Source organism: Oratosquilla oratoria, chromosome 28, assembly GCF_046742065.1.
Source record: "Oratosquilla oratoria isolate Oo_2021 chromosome 28, ASM4674206v1, whole genome shotgun sequence".
NCBI lineage: Eukaryota > Metazoa > Arthropoda > Malacostraca > Stomatopoda > Squillidae > Oratosquilla > Oratosquilla oratoria.
In genome coordinates this window covers 16,319,839-16,342,508 of record NC_134804.1, presented here as the reverse complement: position 1 = coordinate 16,342,508, position 22,670 = coordinate 16,319,839, and the positions used below count along the sequence as shown (strand labels likewise).

At 47.5% G+C, this 22,670-nt stretch overlaps 1 protein-coding gene across 10 annotated transcripts in view; it reads left to right on the top strand.

The window, feature by feature from the left end:
- Positions 1-22,670, top strand: part of LOC143040246 (tyrosine-protein kinase Src64B-like) — a 580,796-nt gene that overhangs the window by 274,119 nt on the left and 284,007 nt on the right. For 2 of the 10 annotated variants that reach the window (XM_076210990.1, XM_076210991.1), the window contains 2 exons: positions 8,196-8,250; positions 21,113-21,145. The exons of 3 other annotated variants lie outside the window; for them this stretch is intronic. The gene's annotated coding sequence lies outside the window, so the exon portion shown is untranslated. Of the gene's footprint in view, positions 1-8,195; positions 8,251-21,112; positions 21,146-22,670 lie in introns of those variants that run through there. 5 more of the 10 variants (XM_076211000.1, XM_076210989.1, XM_076211003.1 and 2 more) reach the window with 3 other exon arrangements.

Genomic DNA, 22,670 nt, shown 5'->3' with positions numbered 1-22,670 from the left:
TTCCTCTTCTTCCTCCTCCCATTCCTCCTCTTCCTCCCATTCCTTCTCCTCTTTCTTCCCATTCCTCCTCCTCCTCCTCCTCCCTCTTCCCATTGCCCCTCCTCCTCCTGCACCTTCCAGCAATCATGACTATTAGTCTTTCATGAGGTGTCCCCCTTCAGGAAAGCAAAGCATTCAACCTCACGTCCCTCTCGTCCATCCCCTGCTATCTTCCTCCTCCTCCTCCCTCCTCCTGCACGTCTACCTCCTTGTTTTCTTCCTCTTCCCATATCCTCCACACTTCCTCCTTTTCTTCCTCCTGTTACTCCCAAATCAGCCTTTTCTTACCCATCGTCCCATCCATCCTTCCACCTAGCCTCCTCCTTCACTGACCCCCTCTCTTCTTCTCATGTATTTTCCATCGCCACCCTATATACCAGCGTCTTCCTCCGGTCGGTTCCAATGTGGCTTCTTGCCCCCCTCCCCCTCCCCCCTCCAGTCACTTAAGCAGTTGAGACCCACCCTGGTCCTTCTCACGCCGAGGTGTGAGATTTGCTGTAGGTAAGCCGTTTCCGTCTTCATCGACGTTTCTGCGATTTATTGGTTTGTTTATTTGTTTATTTATTTATTTGTAATTTTTTTCTCCATGTTCCCTGGTGCCTCGCTGCTCTTTGATACCGAATCGAATCCTCTTTGTCAGTAATGGGTTTCTTTCCATCGTATAATGAGTGCAATAACATGGATGGGGTACCCCCTTCCTACTGGTGAGTTATTCTCCTCATTATAGTTTACTGCTCTTTTTATGGGTGACTTGCTCTCTTCCTCTGCGGGGTAATCTCCTCTTCGTTGGAGGGTGATTTCCCCTCCCGGTTCCGGGGTACCCTTCTTTGTTTGGAGGGCTGAGGGTAACCCACTTCCATTTTGTCAATGGGCACATGACTCCAGAGGAAGGTCATGGAGTAACCTGAAGGTCAAGTTCTGTGGAGGGATGGCTCTGGGGGATGGGGGGGCGTCTTTAAGGTGGACCTCTTGGAGTTGTCCCTCACCTGAATAAAATCGCTTGGATGCAGCTGAAAGGAACACTAAAGACGCAGCTACGAGAGGCTTAATTAATTAAATAGGTTCAAGATGGGTTCAATCCCATCGTTGAGGAGGTTTTCTTCAGCTGAATAAAACCACTTAGTGGGAACTGGAAGACGTACTAAAGCAGTAGAATGCAGCGGAAGGGTCAAAATGAACTTGGTATTGACTAGTTGTTCCTCTGGTTAGCCTTGTGGTCGAGGCTTTTGTTGTTTTGGGCCGTGTTTCAGTAGCGCTTCTGTCCTTGTGCATTGGCCGAGGTGACGCTCGTGACCGCCGGACACCTTCCGGCAGAGACTCGTACTTGCACACCAGCATGATGACCCCGTTCGTCCCCGTCCAACAAAATGGCGTCATGGAAGGGTGGTATTCGTGTGGAAAAAAACCGTTTCTCAACCGAACGTCTAAAGATATATCCAGGGAGAAACTGTGTCGAGAAACTTGATCTTTTTTTCTCTGTCAGTAACCTATGTCGTTCTGGAGAGCTATGGGCCTTCCTTGGCTAGTTCGGTTGAGATCGGTCCTCCGGGTGCTGGGAGGAGGAGGACCCTTGCAAGGGTCTTTCGACTCCACCCGACGTGGCCTCAGGGGCAGCAAGGACCTCACGCCCCCCCTCTTGGCCATCTGGCGTACAGGTAGAGAACCCGGGCGATCGATTCAACTCAAACAGAAATAACCCAAATATACCGGCGCTGCCCTCTGGTGCCGCCCCGCTTCCGTCACCTCCGCCTCCAGCGCCGCCTCCGTCGCCTCCGTCGCCTCCACCACCACCACCTCCACCACCACCACCGCTACTGCCGTCCGCTTCCCACAGTGGCCGGATGTTCTGGATGATCGCGTCCTTCCTCAAGGGAGGTTGGGGGAGGTGGCAACTGGAGGGGTGAGGGTGGGAAGGGAGATGGTAGGACGTATATGTGACACATTGGAGGGTGGGTGGAATTTCGCTCATGCCCCGTTGACACGCGGGCGGGATGTGTCTCGTGTTACAGTGGAGTCTAACGGAAGATAAGTCTGGTGGAAGACCTTTTGGTCCATGTACGTATGTACTGTTTGTACTCGTATAACAAAGGCACACACAAAAACACGCACACACACACACACACACACACACACACACACACACACACACACATTTGTGGAGTTTAGTTGCCCCTTTGGAAGTGACATCAAGTACAGTATGACGTCATGTATCGTCATAAGGAAACTGCCGTCATAGAAACACGAGCTCGGATCTTGACTTCGATTGATGGCGAGGGGTTGCCATGGAGATGAATAGAATAGCATAGCGGCACTGTGAATTGAAAAAAGGGGATTAAACCGTTCCAAGGTTTCACTGGTTTTCTACAGAAATTAATGGTTTTGTGAGCGCAGTGTCGTCACCAAACAACAACTGGTTTATCTGACCCACTACCCATGCATTTACCTCTCGCATTACCCCATCCATGTATAAATTGAACAGCCAGGGCGACATAACACATCCCTAACGAAGTCCCACCTTTACCTCAAACCACTCACTCTCCCCATTTCAAGCTCTACTACTGTCGTAAAGAAAACTCTTGACTGCTCTTAACGGCTTTCCTCGTATCCCATACATCTACAATACCTCCCACAGTGCCTTCCTGTCTACCCTGTCATAAGCCTTTTCCAGATCCATAAAAGCCCCAAAACATCCTTACCTTTTCCTATAGCTTTCTCACATATCTGTCTTGCCACAAAAATCTGATCTACACAACACCTACAAGTCCTAAGCCCACACTGTTCCTCACCAATTACTCCCTCTGTTCCTCTCCTAATCCTCTCAATCAAGACCCTCCCATAAGCCTTCCCAACTACACCTAACAAACTGATCCCTCTGAAACTACTACACTCACACTTGTCCTCTTTTCCCTTGTAAAGTGGAACTATACAGGCACTCCTCCAGTCCTCCGGCACTCTACCCTCTCTTAAACAAACATTAAATAACCTCACCATCCAGTCCACCATCACTGTACCTCCTTTTTTTCAGACCTTCTGCATGGCATCCATCCAACCCAGGTGCCTTACCTGCTTTCATCTTAACAGCTGCCTTCACTACATCTTTATTTCTCCTCCATTTTCCTCACTCATCACGGTCATTTTCTTTGCACTTTCCACTGCATCTACCTTTCCCTCCCTATCCTCCTTCACATTTAGCAACTCCCTAAAATACTCTGCCCACCTTTTTCTCACTGCCTTCTTTTCCGTTATCATCTCTCCATCTGGAGTTTTACCTTTTCTTCTCTACTTGAATCGCCTCCTCTTCCTGTATTAATTTCTTTCCAATTTTTTTTTATTACTTTAAAAAATTTCTGTCATACTCTTATCCCATTTCACATCTGCTCTCCTCTTTGCCTCGTTTATCTTATGCTTTACTTCGCTTCTTTATTTTGTACCTCTCATATGATTCCCTCGTCCTATTTTGTAACCAATCTGTGAAAGCTCGCTTCTTCTCTTCTACACCCTTCTTTGCTTCCTCATCCCACCACTCACTACCCTTCCTTCTATTTCCTTCCATCCTCCTTGTTCCACACACCATATTTGCACAATAGCATTCCGAGTTCAAAGACTTTTGAAATCTCTGTAGCTGAGGGGGTTAATTTTTATGACCGTCGCGTATAGGACTCGAACGTACCGCTCAGAGCCCATAAGGCTACTGGGCAGCTCTTTAACCCCTCTCTGTTTCTCATGTCTCTTTTTCACTTTTTCTCTTCGCCTCCCTCGTTAGAACGGGCGTCCGGTGGTGGGATGTGCTGGCACTTTCTTCTTCTTCATCATCATCATCATCATCATCATCATCATCATCATCAAGGTGCTGCCTCGGAGGTGAATGGCATAGCCTGGCATCAGCCCACAGGGTACAATTAGATTTTTTAGGGAGGCAATTTGATTTGTAGGTGTTTTGGTAATCGAAGTCTATACTTGTGATCTATTAGCCGTAACATTCCAATAAATAAAAATGTAGCAAAGACACATTTATTAGAAATTAAATCAAAATATTGGTGTTATAAACTTCTTCACCTGAAACGGAGTTAATTTTTAAATAAGAATTATATATCACCACATGGGGGAGGGAGGGCATCAGGATCCTAGAGGTGAGGTGGGGCATGGCCAAATTTTTTTTGTAAAACTGATCTAGCCGTTTCGCCACCGAGGGAGGTTGGGTGGATGGGGTGGTAACATAAGAACATAACATAAGAATAAAGGAGACTGCAAGAGACCATAAGGCCTACACTAGGCAGTTCCGTATCCATCACCACCTGTCGTCCCCATCCATAAAGTTGTCTAATTGTTTTTTTGTTTTTTTTACGGTAATGAATGAAATATCCTGGCGAAAGGAAGAGTTAAAGGAAGAATGCCACCACGGTTTAGATTAGGTAAAGGAGATTCTTCATAAGGTGTCTTTGTCCTGCGGCAGGGTATTGTTCCTGCAGGTCGTAGGGGCGGGCTGTTACTGCCGTCGTCGTCGTCGTCGTCTTCGTCTTCGTCTTCGTCTTCCTCACCCGCCATCACCACTACCACCAAAAGTCAACCAATGAGCCCTCAGACCAACCGACCAGCCAGTCAACGAAATAAAAAACCGACCAATGAATCGGCCATTTACCTAAGTGCAAGAGCATCTCGTGCCTTGGAGAGGGCGGGCGCGGGTGAGGGGAGCATTTGTTGTGGCCCTCGCTAACCGTCCTCCTCCTCCAATCCTCTGCAGTGAAGACTTCCTTTCTCTCCCCTCCTTTGGTTTTCTTCGTCTTGCCCCCTCTCTTCTTCTCCAGCGTCCCCCTCCCCTATCCTCTGCCACGCCACTCCACCTTTTTGCTTTGTCTGTCTCCAGGCTCTCCTCTTACTCCTTCTCCTCCTCTCCCTTCTCATCTTCCTTCTCCTCCTCCAGTTCCTCCTCTCCCTCCTCCTTTCCCTCCTCCTCCTTTCCCTCTCCTTTTCCCCTCCTCTTCTCCTTCCTCCATCTCCTTTTCTTCCTCCTCCTCCTACTCTCCCTCCTCCTCCTCTTCTCCCTCCTCTCCTCCCTCTCTTCTCACTCTTCCCACTCCTCCTCCTCCTCCTCCTCTTCCTCCCTCATTTTTATCCTTCGCTTCGTCCTCATATGATGCAACGCCAGGCTTGTGCTTAGGTTAGTCATTGCATCCCTTGACTAGGCCCCTGCCTGCTTCCACATTAAACTTCTCTCTCTCTCTCCCCCCTCCCTCTCTCTCCCCCCTCCCTCTCTCTCCCCCTCCCTCTCTCTCCCCCCTCCCTCTCTCTCCCCCCTCCCTCTCTCTCCCCCCTCCCTCTCCCCCCTCCCTCTCTCTCTTCCCCCTCCCTCTCTCCCCCCCTCCCTCTCCCCTCTACCTCTCCCTCCTTTGGAATCACAAGGGGTTGAAATGTTTACCATAGGAGGTCATTATTTATGCTACGTGAGAACTGACGATGTTCAACATGGAAGCAATCGACAATGTATACAAATATTGTCAGCAAATATTATGTGAAGATCCGCATAAGGTTAAACAAAACTGTTTACTGAGGTGGAAAGATTCTGAAAAATCCCCAAATAATCTAGAAAGTTGGGAGTAAACCTCAGTTGATTACCTTTGCCTCACTTTCTACGATGGTAGATATTTTAGATTTCATTTCGGTAGGTGGCTCAGTTATGTGTGTGTGATTCACCTTGGTCTTTGGGACACGTGTTGGACTCGTGACCGACAGCTATTTCCCTCCCGGAAGAGAGCTCAGAGCTCGTATGACCGATCTATGGGTAATGCTGTGACCTTACACTTACACACACCCCAACTCCCCGCCCACGAGAGTTGGAGTAACGACTCGAAGCGCAGCGATACTGAAATTATTTCAGCCCTGGGTGGGATTCGAACCCGGACCGCCATAGTGACAGTCAGGGACTCTACCAACCGCGCCACCGGGTCGTGTGTGTGTGTGTGTGTGTGTATTCTGTTGGGCGCGAGTATCTCCCAACATATGAAGATAGTTGCCGCCCAAAGCCAGCACAAAGACTGCAAAGCATCGCTGTCAAGAGGAAGGAAGGTGAGGATATTTGTAACGCAGGTTCACCAGTTCAGGGCTCTGAACGGAGATTTGTACGTTCGCATCCCCCGAGAACTCGGCTGAATAACTTCCCATTTTCTGTGTCTTCGGGTAGATTAGGATCCCTAAAGTGGAGTTTCCTCTCTAACCTCCCACCTTCTGCAACTTGAAGTCATGCGCCCTTAACTGTAATAAAACACCAGAAGTGGAGCAGCGCTGGCACAAAGGAGTGAAGTATGTCACCATGCTGCAGGGTGGGATAATGTGGTTTGTTTATGGCCTCGGCCTCCTTCCACCCGTGTGACTGACCATCCATAGCACTGGTCTCCTTGCCCCACAGGGGCCGTCGGAATCATCTGCAGCATAGTGGGGAGGACGGGACCTTTCTCACGTGTCCAAAATAAACAAGCAAACAAACAATAAACAAGTAAATAAGATATAAGTTAACATGAAAGTGATAGTGCCTTACAGCAAGCACAGGATCGACAGTATGCCCCCCCCTCCCTCCCCTTCTTCGCCGCATTCCGGACAACCTCCCCCACCCCTCCTTCACACAGTCTCCTGCCACCCATGGCAGTTCTGTCATCCCTTATCTCCTCAGCAATTCACACTTGGTATTTGTGTCCACTGTTATCATACACTGTCTTTAAATATGTATCCTTGTGTGCCAAGTATATATATATATATATATATATATATATATATATATATATATATATATATATATATATGTGTGTGTGTGTATGTGTGTGTGTGTGTGTGTATAAGTATATATATGTATATATGTGAATAAATCACAAAAACACATGATTCACAAAATGTATAATAAAACCACTTGGAAAATGAAATTAAAGGTGACCGAACGTTTTCGTCTATTTAAGACATTTTCAAAGGTACAGAGTAAGGAAACAGTGACTATATGTATATACAAAAGAAGCACACTAGGGAGGAATTAGGACAGGTCCATTGTGACCTCTCTCTGTCAGCACTGCCGGACGTTTGAGCCGGCAACTGTCAACAATTTTGTATGTTATAAAGTTATCTAATTTATACATTACCATACTCATATTCATGTTGTTCTCAAATGAAGCTTTTATATAACATGATTCTATGATATTTCTCTCCTTAATGTCCTTACTTAAGACAATTTTCTTTGTGTTATCCCAATCAGTGCAATGATTAAAATCCCTTACATGCAAAAACATTTTTGTTTTTGCATTTAAGGGAAGATTTTGGTTTAGTTAAGTTTAGGCGATTTTATTCTGAGTTGACCCATGACAAGCACCCGACAGATCTTGTAAGAGATACTGCCCATGGACTTGTTTATTTATCAATCCATTTATCCATGTATTTATTTTTACGTATTTTATTATTTTTATTGTTACAATTATTGTATTATCATTATTATTGTTATTGATATTGTATTGTTAATATTGTATTATCATTATTATTATTATTCAAATATAAATATTGCTGCTGAGTAACGCATTAGTCATGCATCAGTACATCATCCTCATTTTTTTCACTGCAGAGATATTGCAAGGTTTTGCATAACTGGGGGGCAACAGGTTTGTGATCAGAACTTTTGTTCTTGATTGGATACACGAGACCCTCTCCCATTACATTGCCTTTCGACATCAGAACCCTTCCTTCCGCTGTCCAGCCCGAGCTGTGGTGGGAGGCTCGGCGTGTTCGAAGCCCAGTTTAATTTCCATGGAAGCGAGTGCGTATCCCCCCCCCCTCTCTCTCTCTCTCTCTCTCTCTCTCTCTCTCTCTCTCTCTCTCTCTCTCTCTCTCTCTCTCTCTCTCTCTCTCTCTCTCTCTACCTCTCTACCTTCTACGCACGCACGCACGCACGCACGTGTTTTTTTATGGTTTTGCGAGCCCACGCATCACGCCAGCTGGATTGATTCCTCATGCAGATGAGTTTGAGTTGTTTTTTTCATTCTTTTTCTTTTCTTTCCTAATTTGATCAAGATTGTTTCAGACTTCATTGTTAGTGTTGGCCCTTCGTTATTATATTATTGTCATTAATGTTTTGGCTGATTTTAACATTACCGTTGGTATTCTAAGATTTTTCTCTCGTTTTCCAGGTAGGAACTGATTCCAGAGTCCTTTGTTCGTGGTGATTTATTTAATCTTATGAAGGTATGTGCTTATTCGTTCTTTCGTTCATTTATTCATTTTTTATTTTTTTTATTTTAGTGGATGGAGAGGGGGATCGCTACATATGTAAACCCTCTGCGTCTGTCGGGTCCAACAGTGGAGACGCTGTTTCTCGCTGCACTGCCTTTGACGCGAGAAGTGTGGCGGGGTCCGGGATGACCCTTCACCCGCAAGGTGGTGAGGTGGCAGAGGGGACGGCCATGAATGGGTTTCGATTTTTTTTTTTTTTTTTTTTTTTTTTTTTTTTTTTTTTTTTTTTTTTTTTTTTTTTTTTTTTTTTTTTTTTTTTTTTGGTCGAGTGTGGGTTGGGTCTGGAGTGAGTGTATGCTTTGACTCGGCCAACTCCCCCTTGTAAAGGTGAGAAATCCCTTTGGTGTATGCGTGTATATACATACATATATATATATATATATATATATGTATATATATCATACAATCCATGACCGTCGCGCAGAGGATTCGAACCACCGCCTATAGACTCGAGAGAGTCCACAGCACCCGCCTTTAACCACTCGACCACAGACGATCTAAAAGTGTACTAACTCGTAATCTAACTGATTACCGAGATTGGGGAGGTTGCTAACTGCCACCCATATAACCCCCATTTTTTACAGTACACCTAATCGCACCAGTGGGAATGGTAAGGACTAGATCGAATCCCCCTCACGCTTCGCCATCGTAACTATTTGAATAATTCGCTAGTGGACAGCGACATCAATCATACAATCCATGACCGTCGCGCAGAGGATTCGAACCACCGCCTATAGACTCGAGAGAGTCCACAGCACCCGCCTTTAACCACTCGACCACAGACGATCGGTAATCAGTTAGATTACGAGTTAGTACACTTTTAGATCGTCTGTGGTCGAGTGGTTAAAGGCGGGTGCTGTGGACTCTCTCGAGTCTATAGGCGGTGGTTCGAATCCTCTGCGCGACGGTCATGGATTGTATGATTGATGTCGCTGTCCACTAGCGAATTATTCAAATAGTTACGATGGCGAAGCGTGAGGGGGATTCGATCTAGTCCTTACCATTCCCACTGGTGCGATTAGGTGTACTGTAAAAAATGGGGGTTATATGGGTGGCAGTTAGCAACCTCCCCAATCTCGGTAATCAGTTAGATTACGAGTTAGTACACTTTTAGATCGTCTGTGGTCGAGTGGTTAAAGGCGGGTGCTGTGGACTCTCTCGAGTCTATAGGCGGTGGTTCGAATCCTCTGCGCGACGGTCATGGATTGTATGATTGATGTCGCTGTCCACTAGCGAATTATTCAAACATGTATAAATGTATACATATATATATATATATATATATTTATATATATATACATATATATATATATATATATATATATATATCTATATTCTTATTTTACCCATGGGTTCTGAGTGAAAGGACTGCAAAAATACGTTTATTTCAAATTTTGGTTAAATCTGAAGTTCTTTATGGCAAGGCGTGATTTCTAGTTCAGTCGATTGAGGCATTCTCAGTGGGTAGTAGTGGCAGTGTTTTGAGTTTTGGAGCAATATTGCTGCAAAGTTTCCCCCCAAGTAGTGGGGGAACTGCTCCACGGGCCTCATATTGAAGAGAGGATTCCTATCTTCCTGACTCCTCCTCCTCCTCCTCCTCCTGTCCTCCTTTCTTTTCCTCCTACTCTTCCTCCCTTCGTTTCTTTTCCTCCTCTTCCTCTCCTCTTCAATTCCTTTTTTTCCCTCTTCCTCTTCCTCCTCTTCTTCCTCCTCCACCTCTTCTTCCTCCTCCACCTCTTCTTCCTCCTCCTCCCTCTTCTTCCTCCTCCTCCTCCCTCTTCTTCCTCCTCCTCCACCTCTTCTTCCTCCTCCTCCACCTCCTCTTCTTCCTCCTCTTCTTCCTCCTCCACCTCCTCTTCTTCCTCCACCTCCTCTTCTTCCTCCTCCACCTCCTCTTCTTCCTCCACCTCTTCTTCCTCCTCCACCTCCTCTTCTTCCTCCTCCACCTCCTCTTCTTCCTCCTTTTCTTTGCTCTCCTTTTCATCCTTCTTTCCCCTTTCTCTTCCTCTTTCTTATCTTCTTTTTCTGATTCCTCCTCCTCCGCCTCCTCTTCTACCCCTCTTTCCCACCTCCTCTTCCACCCCTCTTTTCCACCTCCTCACTCCTTTTCCTCTTCTCGTTTGGTTTCTCTCCCCGTTTAACCTCCTCCCCCTTCCAAACATCTCCCCCTCTCCTTCCCACCTCCTCCCCCTCCCCTCCCACATCATCCCCTTCCCACCTCTTCTTCCTTAATCCTTCCACTTGTACCTCCATTTAGTATTCATCTTATCCTTCACCTAACGACACTCCCCCCCCTTCTCCCTCTCCTACAGTTTCTCCTTCTCGTCCTTTTCTTAGGCACCTGATGACTGCTATGTAGATCATCCAGGCTGCAAGTAGCGATGGCTTCGGCGGCCCGGGTGTATTGTGGTCACCATGGCAACCGGCTAGTCTCCCCCTTCCCTCCCTCCCCCCCTAAGCCCCCGTGCCTCCCTCCCTCCCACTTTTCCCCAACGTCTAGAGTAGATCGAGAAAGCCGCACGTGGCTCAGGCATTGTCTGTCTGTCTGCCGCTGACTGTCTCTTGTATCGGGAGGGATTAAGGGAGCTGGACATAACTTGAAAACCATTTATTTATGGTTATTATTCCTCTTTCTTTTTCTCTCCCTTTCTCCCTTGTCTCTTCCCCCTCCTTTTCTCCGCCCTCCTCCCTCTATGATTCTCCTCCTCGTCTCCCCTCTCCTCCCCCCCCTCGTCCTCCTCCCTCTCATCCACTTAACCTCACTCACTCGTCCTCAACTCGCTTTCCCCACCGTTCCTTTACACATTTTCGCATCTTCTTCTCCCAATCCTTCAGACCCCTACAAACTCCATTCTCCCAATCCTTCAGACTCTTACAAACTCCATTATCCCAATCCTTCAGACTCCTACAAACTCCATTCTCCCAATCCTTCAGACTCCTACAAACTCCATTCTCCCAATCCTTCAGACTCCTACAAACTCCATTCTCCCAATCCTTCAGACTCCTACAAACTCCATTCTCCCAATCCTTCAGACTCCTACAAACTCCATTCTCCCAATCCTTCAGACTCCTACAAACTCCATTCTCCCAATCCTTCAGACTCCTACAAACTCCATTCTCCCAATCCTTCAGACTACAAACTCCATTCTCCCAATCCTTCAGACTCCTACAAACTCCATCCTCACAATCCTTCAGACTCCTACAAACTCCATTCTCCCAATCCTTCAGACTCTACAAACTCCATTCTCCCAATCCTTCAGACTCTACAAACTCCATTCTCCCAATCCTTCAGACTCCTACAAACTCCATTCTCCCAATTCTTCAGACTCCTACAAACTCCATTCTCCCAATCCTTCAGACTCCTACAAACTCCATTCTCCCCATTCGCTTTCCCCTTTACGACTCCTTCATCCGTCTCCCCCATTCACCCTCTCCTATCTAATTCCGTTTCAAAGTTCTATAATCTATAATCTACATGTATGGTCACTCATGGCTTAATACATGTGAGTGTGTGTAGAAAAATACACGCAATATTTCATTGCACAAGGAAAGCTAACTTGGAACAATGGAAAAGCGATAGAATTAAGCGTCACTGGAATCTGAATGCTGGACTGCAGTTCCACTCTCCTTGATGACATAGAGCCAAGAGCCGTCGTGATTGGTTACTACGATCTCCGTAGCCAATCACAGCGGCTTTTAGGTTCTGCGTCATCACAAGGGGTGGAGTCTGACTGTCTGGTTACGTGAGGCCTAGTGTCGGATAGAATTCGGTGTTGCAAAGTATCATTTTCTAAAAGAAGAGTTTCAAGTTGTGAATCGGGTTTAGTCAAACAAAGGGGAATCGTATATTGTGCGATTACCACATTTCTTATCCTCGTCTCCCTCCACCTCCTCCCCTCCTCCTCCTCCTCTTCTTCCGTTTCATCCTCCTCCTGCTCCTCCTTTTCCTCCTACTCCTCCTCGTACTGCCCTTCCTCCACCTCTTCCTCCTCCTTTTCTTCTTCCCCTTGCCCACCTCCTACACGTCCATCTCTCCCCCTCGCCTCCGCCCCCGCCTCTTCCACCTCTTCCTTCTCCGCATCCTCCTCTGCCTCCTCCTCCTCCTCCCTCTCTCCGCCTCCTCCACGTCCTCCTCCTCTTCCCACTCCCCTCCGCCTCCACCTCTTCCCTCCCCTTCTGCTCTTCCTCCTCCTTCTCCTCCTCTTCCCCCTCCTCTTCCCCCTCCTCCTCCTCTTCCCCCTCCTATTTATAATTTTCATTTTCCCCTTCCCCTTCTCCTTCCCCTTTCCCGTCTCCACCTCCCTCTCAGCGTCATCCTCCTCTTTCCCCTCCCTTCCGCCTCCTCCACCACTTCCTTATCGGCATCCTCCTTCACCTCCTCTTCTCTCTCCCCGCCTTCTCTACATCCTCCTCCTCTTCCCCCTTCCCTTCGCCTCCGCAACCTCTTCCTCCTCTACCTCCTCCTTTTCCATCTCTTTCTCCTCCTCCTCTTTCCCCTCCCCTCCGCCTCCCCCGTTTTTCCTCCTTTTCTTCCTCCTCCTCCTACTACTACTACTACTACTCATTGGATCTCGCCTTTACTACGTTTATGACTCCATCTGTTCGGCGCGGTATTGCCCCTAAGGATAGAAGCGATGGTTATCGACGATGAAGTACCTCCCGTCCTCCCCCCCGCTCCCTTCCCCCCCCCCGCACACACTTTCCCCTTGCCATTTCCCCGTACTTTCCTTCGCTTTTCCAGTTCTCCCCGTCCCTTACCCATCTCTTCACTTTTATTCCTTCTTCTTCCCTTCTTTCTCCCTTTTTTCCTATCCTCTTCCTCCCCTCTTCTTCCTTTCTTCCTCCCTTTTTGATATCCTCTTCCTCCCCTCTTCTACCTTTCTTCTTTCTCTCTGCTTTCTTCCTCCCTTCTTTCCTCTTTCCTCTCTTCCTCCCTTCTTCCCTTCTTCATCTCTTTCCCCCCTTCTTTTCCCCTTCTTCCTTCTTCCTCTCCCCTTCCTAAACCCTCCCTCCCTCCCTTCTCACTCACTTCCCCCTCTCTTCTCTTCCCCCCCCACTTCTCTTTTTCCCTCACATAATACCTTAGAAATTCCCTTCTTCTCTTTTACTCTTCCGTCACTTCATCTGCTTTGCCCCCCCCCCATACCCTTACCCTGTCTCTTCGTTGTCCCTTCCCCCGTCCCCGTTGCTCTCACCTATCCCTTCTCCCTTCCCCCTTCGCTCTTGCCTTTCTCTTCCCATTCGCTCTCAATTATTTCCTTCTGTCCCTCCCTTTCACTCTCACAGTTCCCTTCCTGTCCCTTAGGACACCTTTCCTCTCTCTTGTGCTCTAATCGCCGCTCTCACCCTTCCTTTCCTTTCCTTCCTACCCCCGATCGCTCAGCTGTCCTGCCCCCCCCCCTCCCCTTTTGGCCTTTTGCTGGGAGGCGGCAGAAGAGTGGCAGTACCGGGCCGGGCCGGGCCGGGCGGGGCGGGGCGGGGCGGGGCTTCCGGAAAACTCTGGCCTTGTGGCACCCACTTGGCATTCATAGCCACTCCTGGTCTCCGGAGGAATGTGTGGAGTAGAGGTGAGGAAGGAGGAGGAGGAGGAGGAGGAGGAGAAGTGAAGAAGAAGAGGAGGAAGACAGTCGCCGGCGATGGTGGTGACTTTGATTTCATGAATGGAGAAGAGGATAATGAGTAATGCTGGAACATATGAAGGTGTCTGGAGGTGGGGGGGTGACGGGTGCTTAGTGGAAGAGAAAGAAATAGAACAAATCGGATTAAAGGAGGAGGAGGAAGAGGTGGGAGGAGGAGAAGGAGGTGGGAGGTGAAAAATGGAAAAGCAAGGAGGACGCGAACACGGAAGTGGCTCTCGGGTGTATAAAATACTGAAAATACTGAAACATCAGCTGCAGTTGCGACAGGCGAGTGATGGAGGAGAAGGAGGGGAGGTTTTAAAGAGAGAGAGAGGGAGAGAGAGGATGGAGAAAATAGTCGGGGAAGGAGGGAGGAGGGCAGACAAGTAGGTTAACCTTTCTAGTTCTTGTGTTCCTTCCAGCAAGTGAATGAATTCCTTTGGTGTTGGACAGAATGCAGTGAATAGTGTGTGTCGTTTTGCTGATGAAGTTAGGGGTGAAAATAATAGGATGGAAGATGGTGACGTTATTTTGGTGAGGGGAGGAGGAGGAGAAGAAGAAGAAGAAGAAGAAGAAGAAGAAGAAGAAGAAGAAGAAGAAGAATGAGTGAAGGAGGCTGGTAAGGGGAAGGGAAGGGGATAAAATAGAAGCATACGGGTACGTACACAGCGTATGAAACTTTTGAGGGTGCAATGCAAGATCTCCGGCCTAACCTCTAGGATACGATACAGCCTGTGTACCACTTCATGGTGGTTTAATCCGGCTTGGTAAAGTTGTATGGATGGTACGATGTGCAGGTGGAGTTGTTGAGCCCGTTGGAATGGATGTCGTAGTGAACGAGGTCAGTGTCATCAACTCGACCGTACTGATTTGGAGTCGGCACTGTAATGCGACACTGATACACTGCACCTCTGATGTCCCCCATTGCAGAGAGGGGGGTTGTGAAGCCATGACTGTGTGAGGAGGGACAATTGCCCCCTTGCATTCCCCGTGGGTTCAACACGTGCATCCCCGGTCGAGGTAGAAAGGCTCACTCCTCCATTCGAGAGAGAGAGAGAGAGAGAGAGAGAGAGAGAGAGAGAGAGAGAGACACACACACACACACACACACACACACACACACACACACACACGCACACGCGCACCGCTAATTTTATATGTAATATTTCCTCTGCATGTGTGTACCCGTGTGTGTTTATATGCAATATTTGAACTATGTATTTGTGTGTGTGTGTGTGTGTGTGTGTGTGTGATACGAATGCACGCTTGGGAATGCACTGTACACATTCATGCACGTCACCTCTTTAAATGGAGCAGACCACTCACTCAGTGGGGCCCTGGCTGGTCTTTAAAGCGGCCCTTTCGCGATCATCGTGTTGTCCGTATCTGGTTTTGTATCGACACTGCCATTTTGTTGGTATTTTGCCTTGCGTTGACAGATTTCGTCAGTGTGTTCATTACGAGTTACCACCACGTGCCCTCTTGAGAACTACGCGCGGTTATGCTTGTTGTTGATTTATTGAATGGATTTTATTCTTGAACTTATTGAAATCTTATTGTTAGTAAGAACCAAATCTCTATAAATGTCCACATGTGCCCCTTTTGTCATTTGAAGGATTTTTCGTAACTGTTTTTTGAACCCTTTCCGTAGTTGTCTTACCAAGCCTTACGAAATCCTATAGCGTTAGCCAAAACGAAATCATCCTTGGTCATTGAAGGTTTTGTGCTGTGAGGGACCACCCGTCAGGTACTTGGGGTCGGGGTGTACCGTCAGGAGGCGAAGTAGACCTTGTCTCCAAGGGCCTCCTGATGGGAGTAGGCCTTACTGTGCTTGGCTTCGCCTCGCCTCGCCTTGCTTCGCCTCGCCCCTCCTCGCCACGATTCCGGGACAATGGTGAATGTATATTAGGAGCTGCTGCCTTGTTTCTAGTGTCCTGTCCGACCCTGCCTCGTACTCCCTGCTCCTACATCTGCTACTTCCCCTGCCCCAACATCTGCTACTCCCCCTGCCCCTACATCTGCTACTCCCCCTGCCCCTACATCTGCTACTCCCCCTGCCCCTACATCTGCTACTCTCCCTGCCCCTACATCTGCTACTCCCCCTGCCCCTACATTTGCTACTCCTCCTGCCCCTACATCTGCTACTCCCCCTGCCCCTACGTCTGCTACTCCCCCTGCCCCTACGTCTGCTACTCCCCCTGCCCCTACATCTGCTCCCCGTGCCCCTACATCTGTTACTCCCCCTGCCCCTACATCTGCTACTCCCCTCCTCTTTCTCGTCCCCCTCCTTTTACTCCTACGCCTGCTCCTCCTGCTCTATCTGCTCTTGTTTCTTCTACTCTTCCTTGTGTTCTTTTTTCTATTTCCCTTGATCCTCTGTTGGTCAAAAAAGTGCATACAAGCATGATACATAATTACACACACACACACACACACACACACACACACACACACACACACACAAGCCTGCTTGCTTGCTTGCTTGCTTGCTTGCTCAGTCACTTCACTCTCAGGGTTTTCTTTCCAACACGAGGCAGAAGCAGCCTTCTAAAGCTAAGGCAGCCGCCTCAACAATAGCCGAGGAACGATGGAGGGGGAGTTGGAGTAGGAAGAGGAGAGTGGAGGAGAAGGATTAAGAATATTGATAAAAGCTGGAGGATTAAGACGTTGATGATAAGAGGGAGAATAGCAGACAGATTTACCTTCCTCTCCCTCTTCACGAAGAGGAGGAGGAGGAGGAGGAGGAGGGGGGGGAGAGCTAAGTGTGGAGGCAGGATTGCCCGCTATCCTTCTCTGTGCCTTGTTTGCATTGCGGCCTGAGAAAGGGGCGCTGCCCCCTCTCTCTCGCTCGCTTTCACATTTATTTTTTAAGTACAATTTTCTGACCTCGCTTGTCTGCCCAACCTTTGTCGTGGCCTTGCCCCTCTCTCTCGCACACCGCTCCGCTGTATCTTCTTCCTCTTCCTCTTTTTTCTACTTCTTCTTTCATGTCTTCTTCTTCTTCTTCCCCGTCTCCTCTCCTCCATGCACCCCTCCTCCTTTCACTGGTCTTTTGTTTCGTCTTCTCTTCTTCCCTAATTTGTCTTCCTCCCTCCCATCTCCTTTCATCCCTCATTTTCTTCTTTATCCCTTTCCTATCCACTCTCCCCATTTCTCATCGTTTTCTCTCTCATCTTTATTGAAACATCCCTTTCATTTTCTTTATTCTCCCCTTTCTTTTTTTCCCTTTCCTCATCCCTTTCCTCATTCCTTTCCTCTTCCCTTTCCTCTTCCCTTTCCCCATTCCACCACCCATTCCCCTCTGCCGCAAAAGTCAAAACGCATTAACTCCAAGATCCTCGTTTTGAGAAAATCGATGGTAAGAGTTTGAATTCGCATTGATTTTTTGTTACTTATGTCTACATTTTGTAGTTTTGCAGACCTGAGGTTTGACAGAACTGTTGCTTTATAGCGTTAAATTCCCACGAAATGTTAAGCAAATAGTGCATTATGCCTTCTGATAATGTAGAAAGCATGGAGTTGGTGCAGTCTGTCTTGACAGGATTAATCCACCTTTGAAGAATAAGGAGGTTTGTCTGATGATGGTGATTCCATAGATACCGACCGTGCGAAAATAGCATTTTGAGTTAATGTGTTCAACCATGTTACGGCAGTTTTGTCTTCTTCTTTTTCTTCTTCTTCTTCTTCATCATCATCTTCGTCATCTTCTCCTCCTCCTCCTCCTCCTCCTCCTCCTCCTCCTCCTCCTCCAGTTTCTCTCTCTCTCTCTCTCTCTCTCTCTCTCTCTCTCTCTCTCGCTCTCTCTCTCTCCCCTCTCCCTCCTTCTCCTTCTCCCTCTCCTTCCCTCCCCATTCCTCTACCTCTCTTTCCCCCTCACTTCCTCCTCACTCCCCTCTTGGTCAAACGAATACTCCCCTCAGGAGTCATCATAGTGATTTTTTCTTCTTCTTCCTCGGCACGATGTAGGGTGTATGTGCTCTTCCCATGCAGATGTAATTGTTGTCGAGACATTTACGTGAATGGGTGACCTGCCATCCACTTAATCCTTCGTCGCTGCACCACATGGGTTTTCTTGGGCTGACTGGAATGCCCCGGTGGCAGCCAGAAGAGTTTAGTTTTGAAAAGGAGCTAAGGAGGGGAAGGAACTCTTTACTCCCGTAGCAGAAGGCAGTCGAGGGTGACGGCTTGGGAGGAGGTGCACGGACATTGTCGTCATCTCTTCGTTACAGAAACGATGATGTGTGTGTTAATTGGATTTAAAAATCGCGCATCGGCGGAGGCGATAGCACATTACCAGTTCCTATCGAGACAGTAGTAGTAGTCTTCCAGGAGGGAGTGGGAATAGGGAATTGGGAACACGTGAGATTATCGAAGGTACGTTCTTGTACCTTGTCGGCCACTGAACGAACGAATGAATTAATGAACGTAATTATTTCGATCGGAATGTGTGTTGTAGACGTTGTCCCTGACCTGGGCCAGGCACCATGAGCCTTGCCTTATACCTCACGGCACAGTAATGTGTGGATTTCATTCCAGCTCTTGCCTGACTCCTCCTCCTCCTCCTCCTCCTCCTCCTCCTCCTCCTCCTCCTCCTCCTCCACTTAATCTCCAACCCAGAGACTGACTCTAGTCAGAACGGGGCCTCAGTTCCCAGTGACTAAAACTGTTGTCAACACAGCAGAGGATGAGATGGTGCTTGCTAACTCATCGTCGCTTAACTACACATACACTGAAGGCCTCCCGGTGAACGTGCCCCCACCCCCACAAGTAAAAATGCAGTATATAGGTACACACGCTCGCGCACATACAAACACACACACACACACACACACACACACACACACACACACACACACACACACACACACACACACACACACGCACGCACACAAACACGTGCACGCACACACACGTGCACGCACACAAACACACACGAGCACGCACACAAACGCATACACACACACACACACGAGCACGCACACAAACGCACACACACACACACGTACACACACACACACACACACACACACACACACACACACACACACACACACACACGTACATGTTGAGTTTGGCTAATGCAAACAAGAAAACGATTTTATTCCGCGCTCCAAAACCAAGTGGTGGTGGTGGTGTGTGGGGTGTGGGACCTGTTCCCCCCTCGGCGGCGCCCCTCTCCAAAGGATCAACTCAAACAGGAGTGTGGAACTTTGCTCGTCTCTGTCTCCTTCCACCACGTCTCCAGTCCAACTTCAGTTCCCCTTCCTTCCTTCCTTCCTTCCTTCCTCCTTACTCGTTCATTTCCTCTCCCCTCCTTCATCTCCCTCCTCCTTCCTCAGCCTTCCTCCGCATCCTCATCCTTCCTTACCCTCCTCCCCTTCCTCCTCCCTTCACCTTTCCTCCTTCCTTTCCTCCTCCCTCCAGCTCTATCTTCCTTTCGTTCCTTGTCTTCATCCTCCTCTTCTTTTTCCTCTCTCTTTTTCCTCCAACTGTATCTCCTTTATCCTTCTCCCTAACCCTATCTGTCTCGTTTTATGTGTGTATATATATATATACTGTATATATATATATATATATACACACACATATATATGTGTATATATATATATATATATATGTGTGTGTGTGTATGTGTGTGTGATTCATCATGGCCTTGGATCACGTGTTGGACGCGTGATCAACAGTTGTTTTCCCTTCCGGAAGAGAGCTCAGAGTTCATATATGACGGAACTATGGGTAATGCTGTAACCTCACACGCACACACACCCCTAACTCCCCGCCCACGAGAATTGGAGTAACAACTCGCAGCGCAACGATACTGAAATTATTTCAGCCCTGGGCGGGATTTGAACCCGGACCGCCGTAGTGACAGCCGGGAATTTACCAACTGCGCCACGAGTTGTGTGGTGTGCGTGTGTGTGTGTGTAAACTAACCATTGTTCATCTGCATGCCCACTTCCTCCGTTGTTATTTTCTTTACTTCTTTCACATGTGTTCCATCCTTTTTTTTTTTTTTTCTTTTTTTTTAACACTTTCATCTCTCCAGTCTCTTAATATACCCGTGCCACTTCCCCGGGGCCGGGCGGGTTCATTCTGTATGGCACATTATCCACTCACCCGGAAACAAATGGAGCCCAGAGAAAGTCTGTCATCACTGATATGTTCTTCGACGTGAGTGTTTTCAAAGTACACAATCTTCTATACAGCAGCGTGGCCTTCAGTATATTCTCAACCATGCACAGATTTGTCATAATTATTTTTACAACTGTACCACTGTGTGTATTGTAGCGCCAATTCTACATGCGCATATATATATTGTATATATTTAGTGTGTGTCTGAGTGTGTGTGTGTGTGTGTGTGTGTGTGTGTGTGTGTGTGCGCGCATGCGCGTGTCTGGATGTGTATTATAAACGTTTGAGCACATCGCCTGATGGACTTCGGAGCATGGAATATCCATTTGTGTATACTGCGCAGTGGTGAAGCAGCACCTCGAGGAATACGGGAGGGAAGCGGAGATTCTGAATTTGGTATGAAATTCAGCACGCAACGTAGCCCGGTAGTTATTGAATGGCTTAGGAAGTTTACCGAGTTAAGACTCTCGACACCCCTTCCTTCTCTCTCCCCACCGCTCTCTCTCTCTCTCTCTCTCTCTCTCTCTCTCTCTCTCTCTCTCTCTCTCTCTCTCTCTCTCTCTCTCTCTCTTGAGTATGTGTATGTGCGCGCGCGCGCGTGTGCGTGTAGTTCATACGTACACACACATAAATACACTGTGTGGAGAAACTTTTCAGACATGATTTGAATCGTGTGTATTTTCACTGCCGCGTGGCATTACTGTTGGAAATTGGTGTTGTTCTTGTTGATATTTAGGCGATGGAATTGAGAGGAACAGCAGTGTCGTGTGCCTCCAGGGAGCGCCTGTAGTGGTTAGGAGGTCTGCCTGGGGCCAGCGGTGGCTTCCGCTCCCAAGATGTCCGTGACGAGTGTCACTTGTCACGTAGTTGCACGCGGTGTCCACGGGTCGCCGCGCGTGGTCGTTATAGAGTCCGTGGTCGTCCATTCTGGTCGTGGTTGACGTGTACAGTCGTCCCTCAACAGTGACCTGTCACCGATCCTGGATTCAATTATGTTCTTGGGTCTTCCAGGCCCTTCTCTATTAATGGAATTTTGATGATAAAAGTCCCTCTTTTTATTGCAGGACAACTAATTTGAAGAGATACATTAAACCAGGGTAAGTATTATTTGCAGAATTAAATTCGTGAAAGTGGACGGGGCCTTTTGATATGACTTTCATTCTGTGTGTGTGTGTGTGTGTGTGTGTGTCTGTGTCTGTGTGTGTGCGTGCGTGCGTGTGTGTGTGTGTGTCTGTGTGTGTGCGTGCGTGTGTGTACGGGGTTGTGGTTGTGCTCATGGGGTACCGCCTCCATGTCTCCTTTTACCACTTTTTGCCTTAAATTTGTTTGTTTTTGGCTTGATTTACATTTTCGTCAAACTTGCTCCACAAATCAATTAATTAATGTAGAAAGCAGTCCTTTTTTTCTCCTCTTTATAATATTATGACCTCGTATTAGTCTTCCATCACATACTAACAGGTCCTTATCATTTTTATCTAAATACCATTATGGTGTCCTATCTCTTCGTTTTTCTAATTTAGGAAGCCTCCATTTTCTCAATCTTCCCTGGTATGTCTTGATTGCCACCCTTTGCATCACCTATTTTTTCTTATGTTTTTCTTTAGTTTGTGTTGACCACACCGCTGCTGTATATTTCAGTCAAGATTTTTTTTCCATATCCTTGTAAGGAAATGTCAGTATTATATTCTTCAGGTACTTGTCTCTTTGGGAAGCTCACTGGCTGAACGAGTTAGAGCGTCGTTACTTGCGGCGAAGGTCGAGGGGATGGTGGTTCGAACCCTACCACCGGCGAAGTTGAACTAAGGGCATGGTTCATTAAATTCCACGCTACAAAGTCCTCTGTGAGGGGCATCGTCCTAGCCTCCCGATAGGGAGGAGTTTGTGACGTTAAACCACATCACTTGCCTCTTGTTCTGTATACGACTTTCTGGCGACAGGCCATCCCAGGTTGAGGTCCTTGTATCCTTTTCTTCTTTTGCTTATATTTAATGAAGTCTTACACCAGACACCATTGATAAACCATATCGATCTTACTGTAGTTGTCCTCGTTCTTCACTTTCTTCGTGATCTTGGCATCATCCACAAATAGGTTTGCATATTTGTCTTGTTTCATTCGTCGCGCGTCATATGTAAACAGTACGAATACAACAGGTGCCAGAACCATATCCTGTGTTCCCCGCGTATGCCTTCTCTCCCTCCTCCTGTTATCAACATTTAGCGAACTTCCTGTATTCTTCAGTGTTGCAGATCGCGTCCGAATCTGAGGCCTTTCTCAATTCCAGTATCTAGTCAGTTAGATACTTCTTGTTCATCCAGTGTTGTGTTGTTCATGATATCCTCCTTCAAGCTCCTCCTCCTTGTTGAACATTGGGAGCTTTCGTTCGTCGTTTCAGCTTGTATTCTTGCGTCATCATATACGACTCCGTCAACTTTCAACTTAGGCATTCCTTCTCTATGCCTCAACAGTTGCCAGCGTGCGTACCTACCTACATGTGCCGCAGGAGACTTCCCTCCTCACAGATACGTCTGGTGTGTGTCATTGAACACGTGTCTCTCCGTCTGTTTGTGTGCGTCTGTCTGTACATACTGTATGTATCTATGCATGCATACATGTGTGTATGT